At 43.9% G+C, this 20,450-nt stretch overlaps 1 long non-coding RNA gene across 1 annotated transcript in view; it reads left to right on the top strand.

Annotated features, from left to right (window-relative positions):
- The window catches only part of LOC119336127, a 7,117-nt gene extending 6,593 nt beyond the window's left edge, over positions 1-524 (top strand). The window contains exon 4 of the long non-coding RNA XR_005162220.1: positions 474-524. This is a non-coding gene — a long non-coding RNA (uncharacterized LOC119336127). The remainder of the gene's footprint in view (positions 1-473) is intronic.
- Positions 525-20,450: the final 19,926 nt, after the last annotated feature.

Genomic DNA, 20,450 nt, shown 5'->3' with positions numbered 1-20,450 from the left:
CCGGAGTTAAGGAAGAACCACCCGCAGTGGAGAGGGGCTCTCCGGAGAGGTACCCCACTATCTATCTTAGGGTTCAGGGTGGGGGAGGGGGGCCTAGAGGGCTGGCCGGGGCGGCGGCGGACCGGTGGTGGGGATTTGTTTTGGGGCGGCGAGGCGGCGCTAGGGCCGGTGGTTCGGCCGGTGGTGGCTGGTGGCTCAGGGAGGGTGCAGGTTGAAGATGAACTGCAGGCCCTCCCTAAACTACATGTCAAGTGCCTCTCTGCTACCATTGCTTCCAGTTTCGACAGTAACATTCATATTCCATAGTAAATTTCAGTTTCAACAGTTAAGTTCAGAGTCAACAATTTTTACCTCATCTGTTGTAGTCAGGTGGTTTTTGGTGATTTAAATTTTACTTCTATTTTACATCATCTATTGGAGATGCTATTAGAATCCCACTTGAGATTGACGATGTCTGTCCTGTGCTGCTTCAGCCTTGACATCTTACGGCTCACTGGAGTTGCTCCAACGACAGAACGACCCATCACAACAGAGCAGTGCCCTGGACGCCGTCTACAGATTCCTCAAATCTTCCTCCATACCTTTGACAGCCACCTCTGCCTCAACTGCTTCAGCGACCAACCCAATGATGCTGAGGTCGACACGGCTACGGCAAAGAGGTTGTACACTTGTTGCATCACTTATTACTATGCATTCATGTCGATCCATTAGGGCTATTTTGGTTCAACGAAAAAACATAGCAATAGGGAATTTTCCTATGGCACTCTACTATTCAATTATTCATGCATTTTGTTGAAAGAAAATGGAGCAAAACATCCACCTAAACCTACTTTTCAAAATCCTATGCATGAAAAGAAGACCAAGTGCATTAGTGGCAGAATAACATTCTAACTGTACAAGCTTTCATATGGTTTCACTTTATTTTGGCCGTGTTTCTTTGCATTCCTCTGCTCTTCCAATTCCTATGAACCAAACACCCAAGTTGACAGAAATCCAGTGTTTACAAATGCTTTGTTTACCATGTGCATTCCTATCCTATTCCGGTGTTTTCCTATCCCTGCATTTTTAGAATCATATAAGCCAAATGAGCCCTTACAGAATTACTTCAGTTACATGTAGGTGTCGAAGGGAACTTTTTGTGGTTTATCCTGCTCCTACCGCGACGTCGTCCACCTCACGTGAGCTGCTCCATCGACAGAAGCATCCACCAAACCAGACATCACGATTCCTGACCATCTTTCACCGCCTCAGATCTCCTTCCCTGCCACTGGCACCCACCGCAACGGCATCACCATCATTGACTCAGCAGATGAACCCGAGGAGTACACAGGTCCACAAGAGAGGTCACACTTTTTTGTTTCTGCTTATGTTATGCATTGCTTAAAATTAACTGCTACTTTATCGTCCTGTTCACCTCTTCGACTCCAAGTCAGGTCCAAATTAATGTTCAACTTGAGTTCTAAATTAGTTGTGGGACACATATCGAGGCAACAATAAATAGTATCTCTATCTAATATCTGGTTCACCTAGGATATGCCTATGTTGTTCATCTTGGGTGGGAAACAAATAGTAAAGCAATCATCATCTGTCTTTTTATTAAACTAAAGCAATCATCAGCCTGCCATCATTATTTTTGGATCCATCCACTAGTTGTTACCATCACTCTAAATTTCTACATGCTCTCCTTACATAATCTCACCATATTTTTTTGTATGCATGTCGATATTGTACATAGTCATGTTGAACATGTAGAGAAAAAGAGAAGAGTTTTGCGCGGCAATACAATGTCATGCAGACATCACTCCATGGTGGGTTCAATGGCAAACCCTCCCCCCTCTCTAGATTGTAATCCAGAGGAAGATATCTGTTCTGAGGCGGATTCAGACGCAGCTGACCACTCCTATTTACCCCCCAAGGTGTTTGCTCTACCTTGGCATGATGGTGTTAGTCATATCATGCATATTTTGCCTTGCAGTGCCTACTTTTCACATCATATATGTTATCTTCTTAGTTTAGACATGTTCTGTAATGCCACCTGTTTAGTTTCTATATCATATATGGGAATTATGCAGTCTTATGTCTTTTAGCCAACCATAATATATGTGAAATGTGCAATGCCATCCTGTTTAACTAGGCATCATATATTTGAATGATATCTTTCCCATACTTTTCTTCATTACATTTTCATTTGATGACAATGTTTGTACATTAAACTACTCTTCCTATGAATCAGCCATTTGGGTGGGAGATGGAAAAATCTGGAGTGAAAACAAGGCCTTTAGAGCAGACAGTGCTACCTGTTGAAGCAGATCTCTTGTTGGGTCCTGATAGCTCCTCCGAGATGGATTCAGAGACAGATGACTAGTCCTATTCCCCCACCGAGGTGTATGCTCTAACTTGGCACGATTATACTGCTCATATCATGCATATGGTGTCTTGCATTGCATAGTTTAGACATCATATACACAATATTCAACACCATGTTCTTAGTTCAGACATCATATCGAATGCCCTCTGTTTAGCATATAAATCACATATGTGAATTAAATCATGTGATCCTAATTACTTAGATAACATGTAGGTGAATTATGTCATGCGATCCTGTTTAGTTATTCATCATATCTTTGAATTATGTTATGCTATGCTATCCAGTTTAGATAGACATCATATATGTGAATTTATGTCATGCTATCCATTTTAGTTAAACAATATACATGTCAACTATTGCATGCCATCTTTTTTCCACACTATATATTGCATCTATCTCTCATACAATGTCTGTACATTCAACTATGTTTCCTGTTTATCAGCCATTTGAATTGGAGCGGGTGATGCCAGTATCTAGCAGACTAAAAACACAGTCTTCAAATAAAACAGTGCTACCTCTTGGTGGAGATAGCACCCCGGTTGTACATGCACGAGAACCAGCCCTACCACACATAACCCAAACTCTCGCAGATTGTACCCCTACTTCAATGGACAGAGAACCAGCTTCACCCAATCTAACCCCAACCCCAGCAGATAGTAACCCAGTTCCTGTTGACACAGCACCATCTCCACCACAGAGCTCCCAAACAAGGGCAGTTAGTAAGGCAGCTCCAGTGCCCAAAGGGTCAGTACTACCACGGCGAACCCCAACTCCACCAGTTAGTACGCCTATTCCTGTGGAGGAAGCACAACCAACTAGTCGTAGTTTAGCATCTATCGCATTTGATGTTGTTAAATCCTATGTGCGTATCTTCCCATCTTGGAAATATTATACTGAAAATGCCAGTTGCAGGTGTTTGTCCAGGAGTTATGTGTAAGTAATGTTATTCATGGCAATTACTTTGCTTTGTCCCATACATCCTACCTCCATGATGGTTATAATACAACAAATTTTCCCATTTTTCTCTATAGAGAAGGACGATTTGGAAACTCAGGATGAGGTAACCTGTGCTAGTACCTCTGCTATCTTCAAGAATGCTTGGTGGCAGTATCGGAATTACCTGAAGAAAACGTACTTCACCAGCAAAGAAACTCATCAAATTCCGTTATGTTCTCCTGAGACACATTTACTGGACGATGACTGGGAACGCCTTGTTTTGTACTAGTCCCAGACCAAGAATGTGGTAAGGTCTATGAGCTCATTTTATATTTTAAGTACTATATTCTTGCGTCTTACTGTACTCTGTTCATGTAGAACAAGTGCCTAAACCTGAAGAACAACTGTTCTAATTTAAGATTCCATTGCTATCGTGCATACTACTTTGCTCTTGTATCACTGTATTTACTCATACAAACTTATTTTTAAATTGAAGGATCCAATCGAAACTCCAATGGCACAACAGGTATGTTCACACATGTTTCTTTAACAGGTTTGCTCTTATCAATAACTCTGTTGATTTCAATTTCAACTGTGTATATAGTTGACTTCTCATATCATGCACATTACTAGTATCACAATAGAGCCAATAGTGTTATTGTACATGTAGACCCGTGGTACCCATCTAAAATCTTGTTGTGCCGTGTAGTTTCCCACGCTTTGTATTCTTTCACTGTTGCTTTGTTTGAACTGATATGATTTGAACCATGTCTTATTTTGATCTGGCAAGACAATGCAGTGACCATAGGACATAGATATATGCTTGTTTGATGCTTCTATAGTACTTGGCAATAGAAGACTTGGTAGTTTAATCCTGTCCACCTTACTAATGAACTGGTTCACCGAAATGAGTTTCATATACTAGTACATGCTAAACCTGTTATGTGTCTGCTTGTTTCTTCTTTTAGAATGATGACAGAATATTGGAGAAGAGTGCCTTATTAAGCAATGGTAAAGGAAGTAATGCAGATAAGGTTCAGGATAGTGAGACATTCTTGTTGGTCTCCAACAAAGCTGATAAAACAACTAAGGAAGACTATCCTGAAGACAGTGAGACAACCCCAAAGTCCTGTCTTGGTTTAGTGTTCGAGTTATTGGCCACTACCGCTTGCACAAGCTATTCAAACTCACTATCTGAATCAGTTTGGTTTCTTGAGTCTCAACTACAAGCTGAAAGACATCGATCAGCTGTGCTGCGACAAGAAGCGGAACGACTGCGGAAGTCCCTGGAGCATTCAGATGCATACTTTCTGGTGCAACAACAAGCGTCGGAGGATTTTAGCGCCAAACAAGACAAAGCTAATAAGCTCGCTAAGCTTATTGCCAGCATGGTGGATACCTAGGATAACGTTTCTTGAGCTCTTCTGAAGTTGTTTTAGTTATCCTCTTATTTTTCTGCCGCGTTTATTTGCACTGGTGGCCACTTTTGACGGCCAGTGTATGTAATATGCAGCTTTGTTCCCTATATTTGCACTGGTGGCGAACTTTGATGCCTAGTGGATGTAATATGTGTAATAGCGGTAATAGGCTAGCGTTAGTTGCTTGCTTATTTATTTCCTTATTGTCTTGTTTAGTTGTTTGCTTGTAGTCACTGTAGTTCTTTTTCCGTGTTTTTCTAGTGGCCACAATAACCTATTTTTGGTAACTAGGCCACAATAATCATGGCAACACACGGACTATTGTAACCATGGGCCTCCTACGGGCCGTATGATCCATGGCCTTCTACGGGCTGTAGGATCCATTGGTCTTCTATACGGGCCATAGGATCCATGGGCCTTCTACAGGCCATAGGATCCATGGGCCTTCTACGGGCCGTACGATCCATGGGCCTTCTACGGGCCGTACAATCCATTTGTCTTTTACGGGCCGTACGATCCATGGGCCTTCTACGGGGCGTATAATCATTTCGCCAATCATGGGCCGTACTATTCGTGGACCATAACGGGCCGTTAATAGGCCATATTTGATAACTCTATGAATACAGCCAACAGGGTTTTTTGACATGAAAACGGCCCAACGTATTAACAGGCCACAAACGAGCCGACTATAACCACGGGCTGAATTTGGCCCACAAGCAGAAAATGATAGTAACGGGCCGTAAGTAACCGAATGCTGGAAATGAGCCCAAGAATAAATGGACTGATAAGGCTGAAAGATAACATGGGATGGAAACGGCCCAGTGGAATAATGGGCCGTTAATGGGTATAAAGTGATACACTGTTCATTACGGGCTAGTTTCACCATGGGCCATTAATGGGCCAAGAGTTACAAAGGGCCTCATATGGTCCGAAAGACGTCATGGGCCATACATGGGCCGAAGTTAAAACGGGCTAGAATCATATTGGAAGGCCCAGATGATGCTACTGGGCCTAATTCGGGTAGGCCATAACGGGCCCTGGGTTAGCGAGCTGTAAATGGGCTATATGCGAACAAGCCGTTAACAAGCTTTCCGTGGGCCGGCCCGCCACCTTTTGACCAAGTCAAAAGGGCCGACCTTTTCACAGGAATGGGCCTCTGTTGGGCCGTGCCATGTGTCGACGTATCATAGGCGCCTTGGTCCAATGAGTGGATGACATCTGTCCCAACGGTGAGCCGACACGTGTTTCCTCCAGCCAATGATAATTTTACATGTGGAAAATCCCCATTGGTCGGGGCTGTTAACGGGTTATCGGATCCAAAACTGGTCCCGATATCTTAACGGTGTTCCGTTATGGTGGATGCCACATGTCGGTCATCCTTGACGAAAGCACTTCTGTGACGCGCGATTTATCGTCATGGAAGTGGACACTTCCGTGATGATAATTTTGGTAATGTCATGGAACACTTCTACGATAGCACAGGCATGACTATCTTGATTCTATCATAAAATTATCATGGATGTACATGCATGACAAAAAACGTGACCTACTATGACAAACACGTATCATCACGGAAGTGTATTTTTTTTGTAGTGCTAGATTGATTTTTCTTGCAATGGGAAGAGGTGCTTTGTGATGGGTTCCATCTTGCGGTGCTCAATCTCAGCGACAGAAGGAGACATGACATGCATGTATCGTTGCTATTAAGGATAAAAAGATGGGGTCTATTCCTACATGAATAGATCTTGTCTACATCATGTCATTGTTCTTATTGCATTACTCCATTTTTCCATGAACTTAATACACTAGATGCATGTTGGATAGCGGTCGATGTGTGGAGTAATAGTAGTAGATGCAGGCAGGAGTCGGTCTACTAATCTTGGACGTGATGCCTATATATATGATCATTGCCTTGGATATCGTCATAATTATTTGCTCTTCGATCAATTACCCAATAGTAATTTGTTTACCCATCGTATGTTATTTTCTCGAGAGAAGCCACTAGTGAAATCTACGGCCCCCGAGTCTATTTTCTATCATATTGTTTTCAGATATATTATTCAAAAAAACCAAAAATACCTTGATGCACATTTTCTTTATTTATTTTATTTCGTGTTTTCGCTAGATCTATTTATCCAATCTCATACAATTTAATCTATCTTAATACCGGGGGATTGACAACCCCTCTTACGTGTTGCGTTGCAAGTATTTGTTCTTTGTGTGCTGGTACCATTTACATAGTGTTGCTTGGTTCTCCTATTGGATTGATAAACTTGTTTTCATAACTAAGGGAAATACTTATCGTTGTTGTGCTGCATCATCCTCTCCTCTTCGGGGAAATACCAATGCGGAACCATGAGTCTTCTAGTGAGATGATCCGGTTTGTGAGGGGAGTGTGTCCAAAATTTCATCAAACAATCCAATTTTATTTACCACAGCATCTTGGTGCCATGCCATTACGTCAAGCAAGGTTTCATGTACTTCTATCATTTTTGAAGTTCTTGGAATTTAAAAGCCATGGTACTCAATGTTTGTGTCCAAGCCATGACACCAATATGTTTGAAAGTTCCTTCCAATTTATTGCACATGGAATTAACTTGCACACAAGTACAGAAATATGATTTTCCACCCATGATGGTTTGCTGTTGCATGTACATGCGGCTCAAATTTGAATTACGGCCATTAAATGGCTAGAAACTCACTTAATGTCTTAAAAAGGTCAAATGAACCCTTATAATTTCCAAATTTTAACATGACAATTGTATTAGTGCATTTTATTTAAAACACCATTTGTTGCCACTATACTCCAAATTCGTCTTTCACAGCCAATACAAAAAATCAACTATGTCACACACAGTTTGTTATAGGAACCATTTGCGATGAAAATTCATGGGTCTATTTATGTCTTCCTCCATAAGGTTCACCGGCTTCATCTGCTCAAGTGTCGGTCACCCCCGAATCCACGATCCCCATTCCCCAACCCCTTCTTGCAAAGAATGACGCCATGGAGATGCTTCATGAGGGTCTGTACGATGGCCGCGTCCTCCCCGAGCGCCGCTGCCTGCGCCGAGAGTGCGGCCGCCTAAGCTAAGAGCGCGACCACATCTACATTGAGCGCAACCCTATCCGCCGAGACGCCGTCTGCGTTAGCCAACAGGGCAGCTGCAGCGGCCAAGACGTCAGCAACAGCTACTGCGATGGTGGCTGCAAACACCGAGAGCGCTCGAGCAGCCATCCCTGCCACTGATGTCGCCCTGGCCCAGGTCGAGGCCATCTACGTCAAAGATCAAGAACACCGACGCCAAGATATTCTAGGCCTCCTCGGAATCCATCATGCAACCCATGTCTGAAAAGGCAACGGAGGCCATGGAGCACCTCCTTCCTCATGAGATCGGCGAGCGAGAGTTGAAGATGTAGGAGGCGGCGGAGATCGAGGAGCACCGGGAGGAGGAGTTGCGTGTGGCTGAGGAGGAGGTAGAGAAGAGCCTGTTCATCGAGGAATCAGCGGTGGAGTGCCAACGTGAGCTCTGGCACAACCACTACTATGAGTACTACAACCTTGAGGGCGGCGCCGAGGATGGGGATGACCACGCAGACGACTTCAGCCTGGGAGACGTGGAGTCCACCAACGGCAGCTTGTCACCAGGATAAGTCATCGACATCTAATCTTACACCAATGAGGCATGGGTGTCGGCGGCTTTGTTAAAATTATGCATACTTAGCCTTTGTTTATAATGCTGGCCTTTTGCTAGAGCAATGTTCAGGTCAATTGGCTTTGTTTAATTACTAAAATTTCTCGATTCAGTAAGTGTGGTTTGTGTGCTCTAAGCTGTTTTGTGTACCAAAATTAGCAAGCAATGTTAAATTATGCAATGACGTGGATGAGGACCGAACCCAAGGAAATTTCCACCAAATTTTGAATGAATAAACTCATCGCATGTGCATAAAGCAGAAGAATCGTTTGTGATGCACACATTTGTTCAAAGTGAATGGTGTCCGGTGGCACCGCGTGCAAAATTTCCCTCCACCATTTGATTTTTTGCCTACCACCAAAATATCTAACTCTTCCTCCTCCCCACCCCCTTTTATCCCCGACCACAAGTCGCAATTCCCCTGTTTCCTCCTACCTTCCTTCCCAAGCTATAGCCGCTTCCTCGCTTGTCCTCGCTCTCATCATCTCGCATTCGACCGCCGCGGTCGCCATGGTCTTCTTCAATGACCTCTCCACCGGTTCCTCCTCTAACGATTACTCTTTCACTAGCCGGGTATGCCTCTCTCCCCTCTCTCCCAGGTTATGATTTTGAATAAAGGATTTTAACCCAGCATCCGATTTGAGTCATTTCTTCCTCTTGTGGCTCCCTAGGACCATCACTTGCAATGAATGGAGTGGGGTGGCTGAAGATCTGCCTACTCGTTGTGACCATCAATATCCATGCATGAAGTTTGTTGTGTTTGAATCTGTGGACAGTGGGAGGAAGTTTCTGTTGGGGAACGTAGCATGTAATTTAAAAAATTTCCTACGCTCATGCAAGATCTATCTAGGAGATGCATAGCAACAAGAGGGGGAGAGTGTGTCCATGTACCCTCGTAGACCGAAAGAAGAAGCGTTTGACAATGCGGTTGATGTAGTCAAACTTCTTCTTTTTCCGACCAATCAAGCACCGAACTTACGGCACCTCTGAGTTCTGCACACGTTTAGCTCGATGACGTCCCTCGAACTCTTGATCTATAACGCCCCAGATTCGTTGCGCCAGGTGTCCGCCAGTTATTCGCCATTGTTGCCACGTCATTTGCTTGCGTGTTGCATTTTATCATGTAAACCTGCTGCTACAAGTCATTCTATGCATAATATGGAGATGTTCTCTAAGGATGTTTTGTTGTACATGTCATGCTCTATCCATTCATGCCCCTGGTTGCATTTATAGTCTGTTGTAACATGTTGTTATCATGCTCCAAAGTTGCTAGATAATGTTGCTGTCAGCCTGTTAACGTTAAGTTCAATGTGGCCATGATTGTTGTTAGTGATCCATGCACCCTATGAACTTGCTCTTGCCATTCTTAGCTTCATAAACATGTCGTCTTACTATTGGTTGCCTTTTCATTCCATTTATTGCTTTGTGGTGAGTGGATCAAGCTCACCAACATGCCTACTTATTGTTGTTCCTGCCATGTATGAATCTGTCATATCATTTGCTATGTTTACATGGGTGCCATCATATTTTCTGTGCCCTTTTGGCTCATGGTCAGTAAGGGACTTTTGTTATATGAGATTAGTAGATTCATGCCATGTCTTTGTTTGCCATGTTAAGTTCCTGTAATATGTTGTTTGATAGCTCTAAACATTGCAACCTGTTGTTATTTCTGCCAAGTCTAAAACTGTTGTTATTTGCAATCTTGCCATGTCCTTCTGAGCATGTTCTAGTTGTTTCTGGAGATAGCTCAGTGTTCATGTTTTTCCATGCTTTACCTGTACTTCATGCACATGCCTTTTGTTCTTACGTTCGAATGTTGTAGCATTTTGTTTTGATGCTTGTAATTTGCCTAGTTGTTGTTTTGGACAGCTTGTCCTTTAAACTTGTATAGTGTGTGTGTTGAACCGTTGCTCCGTTTTGAGTGTGCTCTATATAAAACTTGCTTGATTTTGCATGTAGTTTCATATTATCATGTTGCATCCTTGTTTTGAGGTGCTTGCTTGATGTTTGTATGCATTTTGCATCAATGCGATGTTTTTAAGCGTTGCTAGTTGCAAGTGAAGTTGAAGATTTCTCCATGGTGGATAGGATTTTGGTTGGGATATCACAATATCTCTTATATTATTAATGCATCTATATACTTGGTAAAGGGTGGAAGGCTCGGACTTATGCCTGGTGTTTTGTTCCACTCTTGCCGCCTAGTTTCCGTCATACCGGTGTTATGTTCCCGGATTTTGCGTTCCTTACGCGGTCGGGTGATTTATGGGACCCCCTTGACAGTTCGCTTTGAATAAAACTCCTCCAGCAAGGCCCAACCTTGGTTTTACCATTTGCCTCACCACCACCTATATTTCCCTTGGGAGTAATTAACCCAAGGGTCATCTTTATTATAGCCCCCCCGGGCCAATGCTTGTCTAAGTGTTGGTCCAAACTAGAGCACCGTGCGGGGCCATCCCTTGGCAACTTGGGTTACGTCGGTTCCTGTACGCTTCGCTCATCCGGTGTGCCCTGAGAACGAGATATGTGCAGCTCCTATCGGGATTTGTCGGCGCAGCGGGCGGCTTTGCTGGTCTTGTTTTACCATTGTCGAAATGTCTTGTAAACCGGGATTCCGAGTCTGATCGGGTCTTCCTGGGAGAAGGTATATCCTTCGTTGATCGCGAGAGCTTATCATGGGCTAAGTTGGGACACCCCTGCAGGGTATAATCTTTCGAAAGCTGTGCCTGCGGTTATAGGCAGATGGGAATTTGTTAATGTCTGGTTGTAGATAACTTGACACCAGATCCGAATTAAAACGCATCAACCGTGTGTGTAGCCGTGATGGTCTCTTTTTGGCGGAGTCCGGGAAGTGAACACGGTTTCTGAGTTATGTTTGACGTAAGTAGGAGTTCAGGATCACTTTGATCATTGCTAGCTTCACGACCGTTCCGCTTGCTCTCTTCTCGCTCTTATTTGCGTATGTTAGCCACCATATATGCTAAGTCGCTGCTGCAGCCTCACCACTTTACCCCTTCCTTTCCCCTTTAAGCTTTGCTAGTCTTGATACCCATGGTAATGGGATTGCTGAGTCCTCGTGGCTGACAAATTACTACAACAACAGTTGCAGGTACAGGTTACACGATGTTCATGACGCGAGAGCGATGTTTGCTTGTATTGGAGTTCTTCTTCTGCTTCTTCTTCGATCAGGGGATAGGTTCCAGGTCGGCAGCCTGGGCTAGCAGGGTGGATGTCGTTTGAGTTTCTGTTTGTGTTTCATCCGTAGTCGGATGATGCTCTTATGTATTGTGATATTGTATTCGTGTGGCATTGTATGCCTCTTGTATGTATCCCCATCTTTTATGTAATGTTGATGTAATGATATCCACCTTGCAAAAGTGTTTCAATATGCGGGTCTATCCTTGGTGGAACCTTGAAGTTCCTTTTGGATAGGGTCACATATTGGGCGTGACAAGTTGGTATCAGAGCCTCGACCGACCCTAGGAACCCCCTTGATTGATCGTGTAGTTTGGCCGTTGTTGAGTCTAGAAGAAAAACTGTTTTTGGAGTCTAGTTATATCGGAGAGTAGGAATTCTTTTTACTCCTCAGCCTCTTTGTCGCTCTGGTAAGGAATCTTGACGTAGTTGTTTTGAATTACTCCTCTTCCCTTTCAAACTTTCTTTAGGATCACGCAGTTGGTTTTCCGGTAGTTGTTCCTCAGCTCTTTTGATCTGGTGCGTTTCTCGTCAAGTTGACTCGACCCTCTTCATCTTTGCCAAGTTCAATCCTCAGTTGTTTTCTTTTCCCACCCGCCCACCTCTTTTCATCTCAGAACCGGAGTCCGTAATCGAGTATCCATCCTACTCGTGCGAAGTTTTTGCTCTCTCTCCTCAATGATTTCAACCGGTATTTTCTCTTCAAGATATTCGTCGTTTCCCCTTCCAAGTTGATTTTGTTTTCCTGCCCTCCCACCCTTTTCTTCCCGGAGTCTGACTCTCTCTCGACCATCTATTTCATTCGTGTGGAGCCTCTTCAGTCTTCCCTCAATTATTTCAACCGGTGAATTCTCGTCTCGGTCCTTCATCTCTTTTTCTTTCCGGTGGATTCAATTCAAGTTTTTCGGTTTGATCATATTTTTTTCCCTCGGCTCAAGTGTTTTCCTTGCTCGTTTGCCTCTCGCCTGTTTATCCTTCCGGAGTGCTCAAGACATATCAGGAGATTCATCTGTGTTCCAATTAATTTGAGGTTGTCACCTCATTCAAATATTTCAAGTGTTCCGGTGCACCATCTACCTCTTCAACATCCCTTTCCAACGGTGTTTTATTTTTAGTGGGCCCTAACCCACAGGTTTTTTCCAGGATCTTACCTAACTCTTCTAACTTCCCGGAGCTATTCTCAAATCCTTTTCAAGTGTGACGTAAGAATGAATTTCATCAGTCAGATGCTTTTCCAAGATCGATTTCAAATCATTTTCCTTTGTTGCCTCAACTCTTCGCTTTTCGTTTTCCCAGAGTATCTTAGTAATTTCGATGGTGTTTCTCGTCGATCGCAGAAGAGTTTTCCTTTAAATCTTGCCCGTTCACTCGAAGTTTCGTGGTTCTAGCTTCATGTTATCCTCGCAAATTATTCCGTTTGTCAGAAGTTCTTTTCATCCATCCGGAGTATTTCAGAAGTTGTTTTCCCATTTCTTTTCACCAGAGGCCATCGTTCTAGAAGAATTCTTCGTCCTCACATTTCAGCTATCGTTCTCTATTTATCTCAGTGCTTCGTTCAAGCGTTCTTTAATCAGCTCATGATCTCTTTGTTCTTTTGCATCTAAATCCCCCTCAAACATATTGTTTCTTCCCGGTGATTCATTCTCTTTCATCAGTCATTTTCCAATTCTTACGGCGGTTCGTTCAAGATTATTTTTCCTTGATTATCATTAAAATTCATTCGTTCTTTCCAATCCTACCGGTGGTTCATGAAGACCTTCTCAAGGTGGCGCTATATCTCTTCTCAATCCTTTTCAAGAAGAATAAGTAGTATGTAAAATCCATTGCTTGTCATCAATTTAATTTGATGAAGGATAATCATACAATAAATCTTATTCTTATTTCATCCAAGTGAGTAATCCTTTCCTTCGGAGTTTGTTCTTGATGAATAAATTCTAGTTCCAAGTGTTTTCATCTTTTCTTTTCCCGGAGTTCAATTTCCTCAGCCATTTCGTCGGAAACCTCCATCTAAATCGTCGCAAGGCTCATCTTATTCGCCCATCCTTCATTCTATCTCATCATCGTTTTGTTACCGGAGTTCTTCATGGTGGTTCTTTATGAATTAATTCTTTCTTTCAAGAGTTCATCAAGATTCTTATTGGCGGAGTTCAAGTATCTTTTCTTCTCGCGTCTCGAAGTGCAATTAATTCTCTGTATTCTTTGGTAGTGGAGTTTTGCATTCCTTCGTTCTTCTCAGCTATTCTATCATTTCTGTTTGCGGCTGGTTATCACCTCATAATTCCTGAGATGTTATCCATAAGTCCACGACAAGCTTATTCTTTTCATTGTTGAATTTTCTCAACAATTCCATTCAATCTTTTCTTCTAAGGTTGCTTTCTATTTCATTCGTGGCACAAGTTGTCATTTTCTTCTCAGTTCTTTTCATTCAATTCTTTCAATTCTTTCGGAGGCATTGCGTTGTTTATGTCGTCGAGTATCATTCCATCCTCTCAAGCTCGTGTTTTATTCATTCCATTTTCAGCCGGAGTGCTGCCTAAATCCTTTTTCAGCCTTATTCGTTTCTTATCTCGTTCTAACCGGAGTGCTTTCATAGTCTATCTGATTCCATGAGCATTTGATTCTCATCATTCTCGTCGTTCCTCTTTTCTTCTCGAGTACTCTCGATTCTTTGCTTCTTCTCTTGAGTTCTTGCTTCACCTCATCCCTTTTTCCCTTCCGTCTCGGTCCTAAGATCTCGGGACGAGATCTCTTGTTAGTGGAGGAGTGTTGTAACGCCCCGGATTCAATGCGCCAGGTGTCTGCCAGTTATTCGCCGTCGTTGCCATGTCATTTGCTTGCGTGTTGCATTTTCCATGTCATCATGTGCATTTCATTTTGCATACATGTCCGTCTCATGCATCCGAGCCTTTTCCCCATTGTCCGTTTTGCGATCCGGCACTCCTATGTCCTCCGGCGTCCCCCTCTTCTCTCTTTTCGTGAGTGGGTTTAAACGTTCTCAGAATGGACCGAGTTTTGCCAAGTGGCCTTGGTATAGCACCGGTAGACCGCCTGTCAAGTTTCGTGCCATTTGGAGTCCGTTCGATACTCCAACGGTTAACCGCGTAGCCCGAAACCCCCCTTTCTCTTTGCAGCCCAACACCCTTCCAAACTAGCCCAAAACCCATCTAACTCCCCTCCATGCTCTTGGTCGTTCGATCACGATCGTGTGGGCGAAAACCGCTCCTCATTTGGACTCTCCTAGCTCCCTCTACCTATAAATAGGTCCTCCCCGAAATTCCCGCAGTCCAAACCCTAGCCAAACTCCTCCCCGCCGCCGGACATGTCCACCTCCGCGCCGGACGCATCCACCCGCCAGTCTCCACCTCACCCTGGCGAATCACGCGCCTCCACGTCACCTCCGCCGCCTCCCTCCTCCACTCCGCGAGCGCCACGTGTCCCGCCGGCCTCGTCCCACCGCGTCGGCCCGCCAGGCCCAGTGCGGGCCCCCGAAGCCCGTGGCGCCGCCGCCGCTCCGCCCGAGATCCGCCCGCAGCCTCGCGTCTGCCCCGCCGCCGACCGCCCTCCGCCGGCGCCATGCCGCCGTGGACCGCGCCCCTCGTCGGAGCTCCTCCGGCGACCCCGACCTCGCCGCCCCGGTCGCCCTTCATCCCCACCGCCGCCTCGCCGTTTGGCATCGTCCGCCGCCGTACCACGCGACCCCGCCACTAGAAGCTTCGGCCGCCTCCGCCCGAGACCTCCCCGGCCCGCGCGTCGCCCCGCGCCGCCTCCTCGCTGTCGCCGGCCACCGTCACCTAGCCAGCCGCCGCAGCTCCGAGCTCACCGCCCCTCGCCTCCTCCGCCGTATCCCTCGTCTCCGGCCTCATTCCCCACTGTCTCCGGCGAGCTTCTCCGGCGACCTCCGGATCGGGACCAGATCCACCACTCCCTCGAACCAAACGGTGCCCCACGCCGCTGGATCCCTCCGTCCCGGATCCCTCCGTCCCGCGTTGACTTTCGCGGAGGTAAAATTCCGCTAAGTCCCTGTTATTTGACATTATCATGCCATGTTCATCGCATCATATCTCTGCATCCGTAGCTCCAATTTGCACGTGCAATATGTCAAATTGTTTGTCTCAACGAGTACCTCATTTCATTCCATTGCATCATGTTCATTTGTGTCCATCTTGATGCCTGAATCATCATTGCAAGAATGCTTCATAATGTTGTCTGCTATTTCTTAACAGAACATGCTCATTTGTCATTTTTGCCATGATTGATGTGTGCATCCTATGAGGTTGATGTCTACATGTGTTTTGATCTATGACATGCCATCTTCACAGTGCCGTATGTCATGTATTTTTGTGATCAATGTGGTGACTAGCACAAGCATGCAAACTAGGCTTCGTGGTATTGCTGATTTCAGTCCCTGTTCTGCTGTTATTTTTATGCTATGTAAACATGTTGCTACAGAGATATCCATGCTTATTTTGAGATACTTCATTAAGGATGTTTTGAACATATGGTTATTGTCTATCCATTCATGCCTCTGTTTGCAATTATGGAGTAGTATAGCATGTCAGTTTCGTGCTCTACTTTTGCTTCAAAATGTTTCCTGGCAGATTGTTTACATGTTATTCAATTTTGCCAAGGTTGTTGTAGTTGATCCGTGCATGCTATGAACTTGTTCTTGCCTTGGTTTGTTTCATAAACATGTCTTATTGCTGATGCTATGCTTATCTTGTCATGCAATGACTTGTGGTGAGTGTATCGAGCTTGTTAAGTAGTGTACTCGTTGCTGCTGTTTTGCTAGGCTGAATCTGTTATTTCGTGATGCTATGTAAACCTGCTGCTACAAATCATTCTATGCATAATCTGGAGATGTTCACTAAGAGTGTTTTGTTCTACATGTCATGCTATATCCATTCATGCCCTGGTTGCATTTATAGCCTGCTGTAGCTTGTTGTTTCCTTGCTCCAAAGTTGCTAAATAATGTTGCTATTAGCCTGTTAACATTAAGTTCAGTTGTTGCCATGATTGTTGCTAGTGATCCATGCACCCTATGAAATTGCTATTGCCATGCTTAGCTTCATAAACATGTCTTCTTACTGTTGGTTGCCTTTCCATGCCATTTATTGCTCTGTGGTGAGTGGTACAAGCTCACCAACATGCCTACTTATCGTTGTTCCTGCCATGTTTGAATCTGTATTATAACTTGCTATGTTTACATGGGTGCCATCATATTTTCTGATCCTTTTTGGCTTATGGTCAGTAAGGGACTCTTGTTCTATGCATTTAGTAGATTCAGTCTATGCCTTTGTTTGCCATGATAAGTTCCTGTAACATGTTGTTTGATAGCTCTAAACATTGCAACCTGATGTTAGTTTCTGCAAAGTTTGAACTGTTATTGTTTGCAATCTTGCCATGTGTGTAGCCATGATGGTCTCTTTTCGGCGGAGTCCGGGAAGTGAACACGGTTTCTGAGTTATGTTTGACGTAAGTAGGAGTTCAGGATCACTTCTTGATCATTGCTAGCTTCACGACCGTTCCGCTTGCTCTCTTCTCGCTCTTATTTGTGTATGTTAGCCACCATATATGCTTAGTCGCTGCTGCAGCCTCACCACTTTACCCCTTCCTTTCCCCTTTAAGCTTTGCTAGTCTTGATACCCATGGTAATGGGATTGCTGAGTCCTCGTGGCTCACAGATTACTACAACAACAGTTGCAGGTACAGGTTACGCGATGTTCATGATGCGAGAGCGATGTTTGCTTGTATTGGAGTTCTTCTTCTGCTTCTTCTTCGATCAGGGGATAGGTTCCAGGTCGGCAGGCTGGGCTAGCAGGGTGGATGTCGTTTGAGTTTCTGTTTGTGTTTCATCCGTAGTCGGATGATGCTCTTATGTATTGTGATATTGTATTCGTGTGGCATTGTATGCCTCTTGTATGTATCCCCACCTTTTATGTAATGTTGATGTAATGATATCCACCTTGCAAAAGCGTTTCAATATGCGGATCTATCCTTGGTGGGACCTTCGAGTTCCTTTTGGATAGGGTCGCATATTGGGCGTGACAGGTACACCTTCTATCACAGATCTAAGGCAAGAATTTTGTTGCTAAATTCGGATCCTTTCTAGAGAAGGAGTTTCTCTCGAAAGAAGTGAGTGGGAGGAAAGTAGAACTTGATGAGGTAACTGTACCTGCTTCCTTATTGGAAAATAGTTCATCACAGAAACCGGTTCCTGTGACGACTACACCAATTAGTGAGGAAGCTAATGATATTGATCATGAAACTTCAGATCAAGTTACTACCGAACCTCTTAGGTCAATCAGAGTAAGATCCGCACTAGAGTGGTACGGTAATGCTATTCTGGAAGTCATGTTACTTGACCATGGCGAACCTACGAACTATGAGGAAGCGATGATGAGCCCAGATTCCGCAAAATGGCTTCAGGCCATGAAATCTGAGATGGGATCCATGTATGAGAACAAAGTATGGACTTTGGTTGACTTGCCCGATGATCGGCAAGCCATTGAGAATAAATGGATCTTCAAGAAGAAGACTGACGCTGATGGTAATGTTACTGTCTACAAAGCTCGACTTGTTGCGAAAGGTTTTCGACAAGTTCAAGGGGTTGAATATGATGAGACTTTCTCACCCGAAGCAATGCTTAAGTCTGTCTGAATCATGTTAGCAATTGCCGCATTTTATGATTATGAAATATTGCAAATGGATGTAAAAACTGCATTCCTGAATGGATTTCTAGAAGAAGAGTTGTATATGATGCAACCAGAAGGTTTTGTCGATCCAAAAGGTGCTAACAAAGTGTGCAAGCTCCAGCAATCCATTTATGGACTGGTGCCAGCCTCTCGGAGTTGGAATAAACGCTTTGATAGTGTGATCAAAGCATATGGTTTTATACAGACTTTTGGAGAAGCCTGCATTTACAAGAAAGTGAGTGGGAGCTCTGTAGGATTTCTGATATTATATGTAGACGACATATTGTTGATTGGAAATGATATAGAATTTCTGGATAGCATAAAAGGATACTTGAATAAAAGTTTTTCAATGAAAGGCCTCGGTGAAGCTGCTTATATATTAGGCATCAAGATCTATAGAGATAGATCAAGACGCTTAATTGGACTTTCACAAAGCACATACCTTGATAAAGTTTTGAAAAAGTTCAAAATGGATCAAGCAAAGAAAGGGTTCTTGCCTGTATTACAAGGTGTGAAGTTGAGTCAGACTCAATGCCCGACCACAGCAGAAGATAGAGAGAAAATGAAATATGTTCCCTATGTTTCAGCCATAGGCTCTATCATGTATGCAATGTTGTGTACCAAACCTGATGTATGCTTAGCAATAAGTTTAGCAGGGAGGTACCAAAGTAATCCAGGAGTGGATCACTGGATAGCGGTCAAGAATATCCTGAAATACCTGAAAAGGACTAAGGATATGTTTCTCGTTTATGGAGGTAACAAAGAGCTAGTCGTAAATGGTTACGTCGATGCAAGCTTTGACACAGATCCAGACGATTCTAAATCGCAAACCGGATACATGTTTATATTGAAGGGTGGAGCTGTCAGTTGGTGTAGTTCTAAACAAAGCGTCGTGGCGGGATCTACATGTGAAGCGGAGTACATAGCTGCTTCAGAAGCAACAAATGAAGGAGTCTGGATGAAGGAGTTCATATCCGATCTAGGTGTCATACCTAGTGCATCGGGACCAATGAAAATCTTCCGTGACAATACTGGTGCAATTGCCTTGGTAAAGGAATCCAGATTTCACAAGAGGACCAAGCACATCAAGAGACGCTTCGATTCCATCCGAGACCAAGTCCAGGTGGGAGACATAGAGATTTACAAGATACATATGGATCTGAATGTTGCAGACGTGTTGACTAAGCCTCTTCCATGAGCAAAACATGATCAGCACCAAGGCTCCATGGGTGTTAGAATCATTACTGTGTAATCTACATTATTGACTCTAGTGCAAGTGGGAGACTGAAGGAAATATGCCCTAGAAGAAATAATAGAGTTATTATTTATTTCCTTATATCATGATAAATGTTTATTATTCATGCTATAATTGTATTAACCGGAAACATAATACATGTGTGAATACATAGACAAACATAGTGTCACTAGTATGCCTCTACTTGACTAGCTCGTTGATCAAAGATGGTTGTGTTTCCTAACCATAGACATGATTTGTCATTTGATTAACGAGATCACATCATTAGGAGAATGATGTGATTGACATGACCCATTCCGTTAGCTTAGCACTTGATCGTTTAGTATGTTGCTATTGCTTTCTTCATGACTTATACATGTTCCTACAACTATGAGATTATGCAACTCCCATTTACCGGAGGAACACTTTGTGTGCTACCAAACGTCACAACATAACTGGGTGATTATAAAGGAGCTCTACAGGTGTCTCCGAAGGTACATGTTGAGTTAGCGTATTTCGAGATTAGGATTTGTCACTCCAATTGTCGGAGAGGTATCTATGGGCCCTCTCGGTAATGCACATCACTATAAGCCTTGCAAGCAATGTAGCTAATGAGTTAGTTACGGGATGATGCATTATGTAACGAGTAAAGAGACTTGCCGGTAACGAGATTGAACTAGGTATTGAGATACCGATGATCGAATCTCGGGCAAGTAACATACCGATGACAAAGGGAACAACGTCTGTTGTTATGCGGTTTGACCGATAAAGATCTTCGTAGAATATGTGGGAGCCAATATGAGCATCCAGGTTCCGCTATTGGTTATTGACCAGAGACGTGTCTCGGTCAGGTCTACATAGTTCTTGAACCCATGTGATCACGGACATGACGAGGAGTCTCTAAATGGTCGAGACATG

This window comes from Triticum dicoccoides, chromosome 7B (assembly GCF_002162155.2).
Source record: "Triticum dicoccoides isolate Atlit2015 ecotype Zavitan chromosome 7B, WEW_v2.0, whole genome shotgun sequence".
NCBI classification, from domain to species: domain Eukaryota; kingdom Viridiplantae; phylum Streptophyta; class Magnoliopsida; order Poales; family Poaceae; genus Triticum; species Triticum dicoccoides.
Note: the sequence above shows the minus strand (reverse complement) of the source record. Positions and strands in the feature narration are given on the sequence as shown.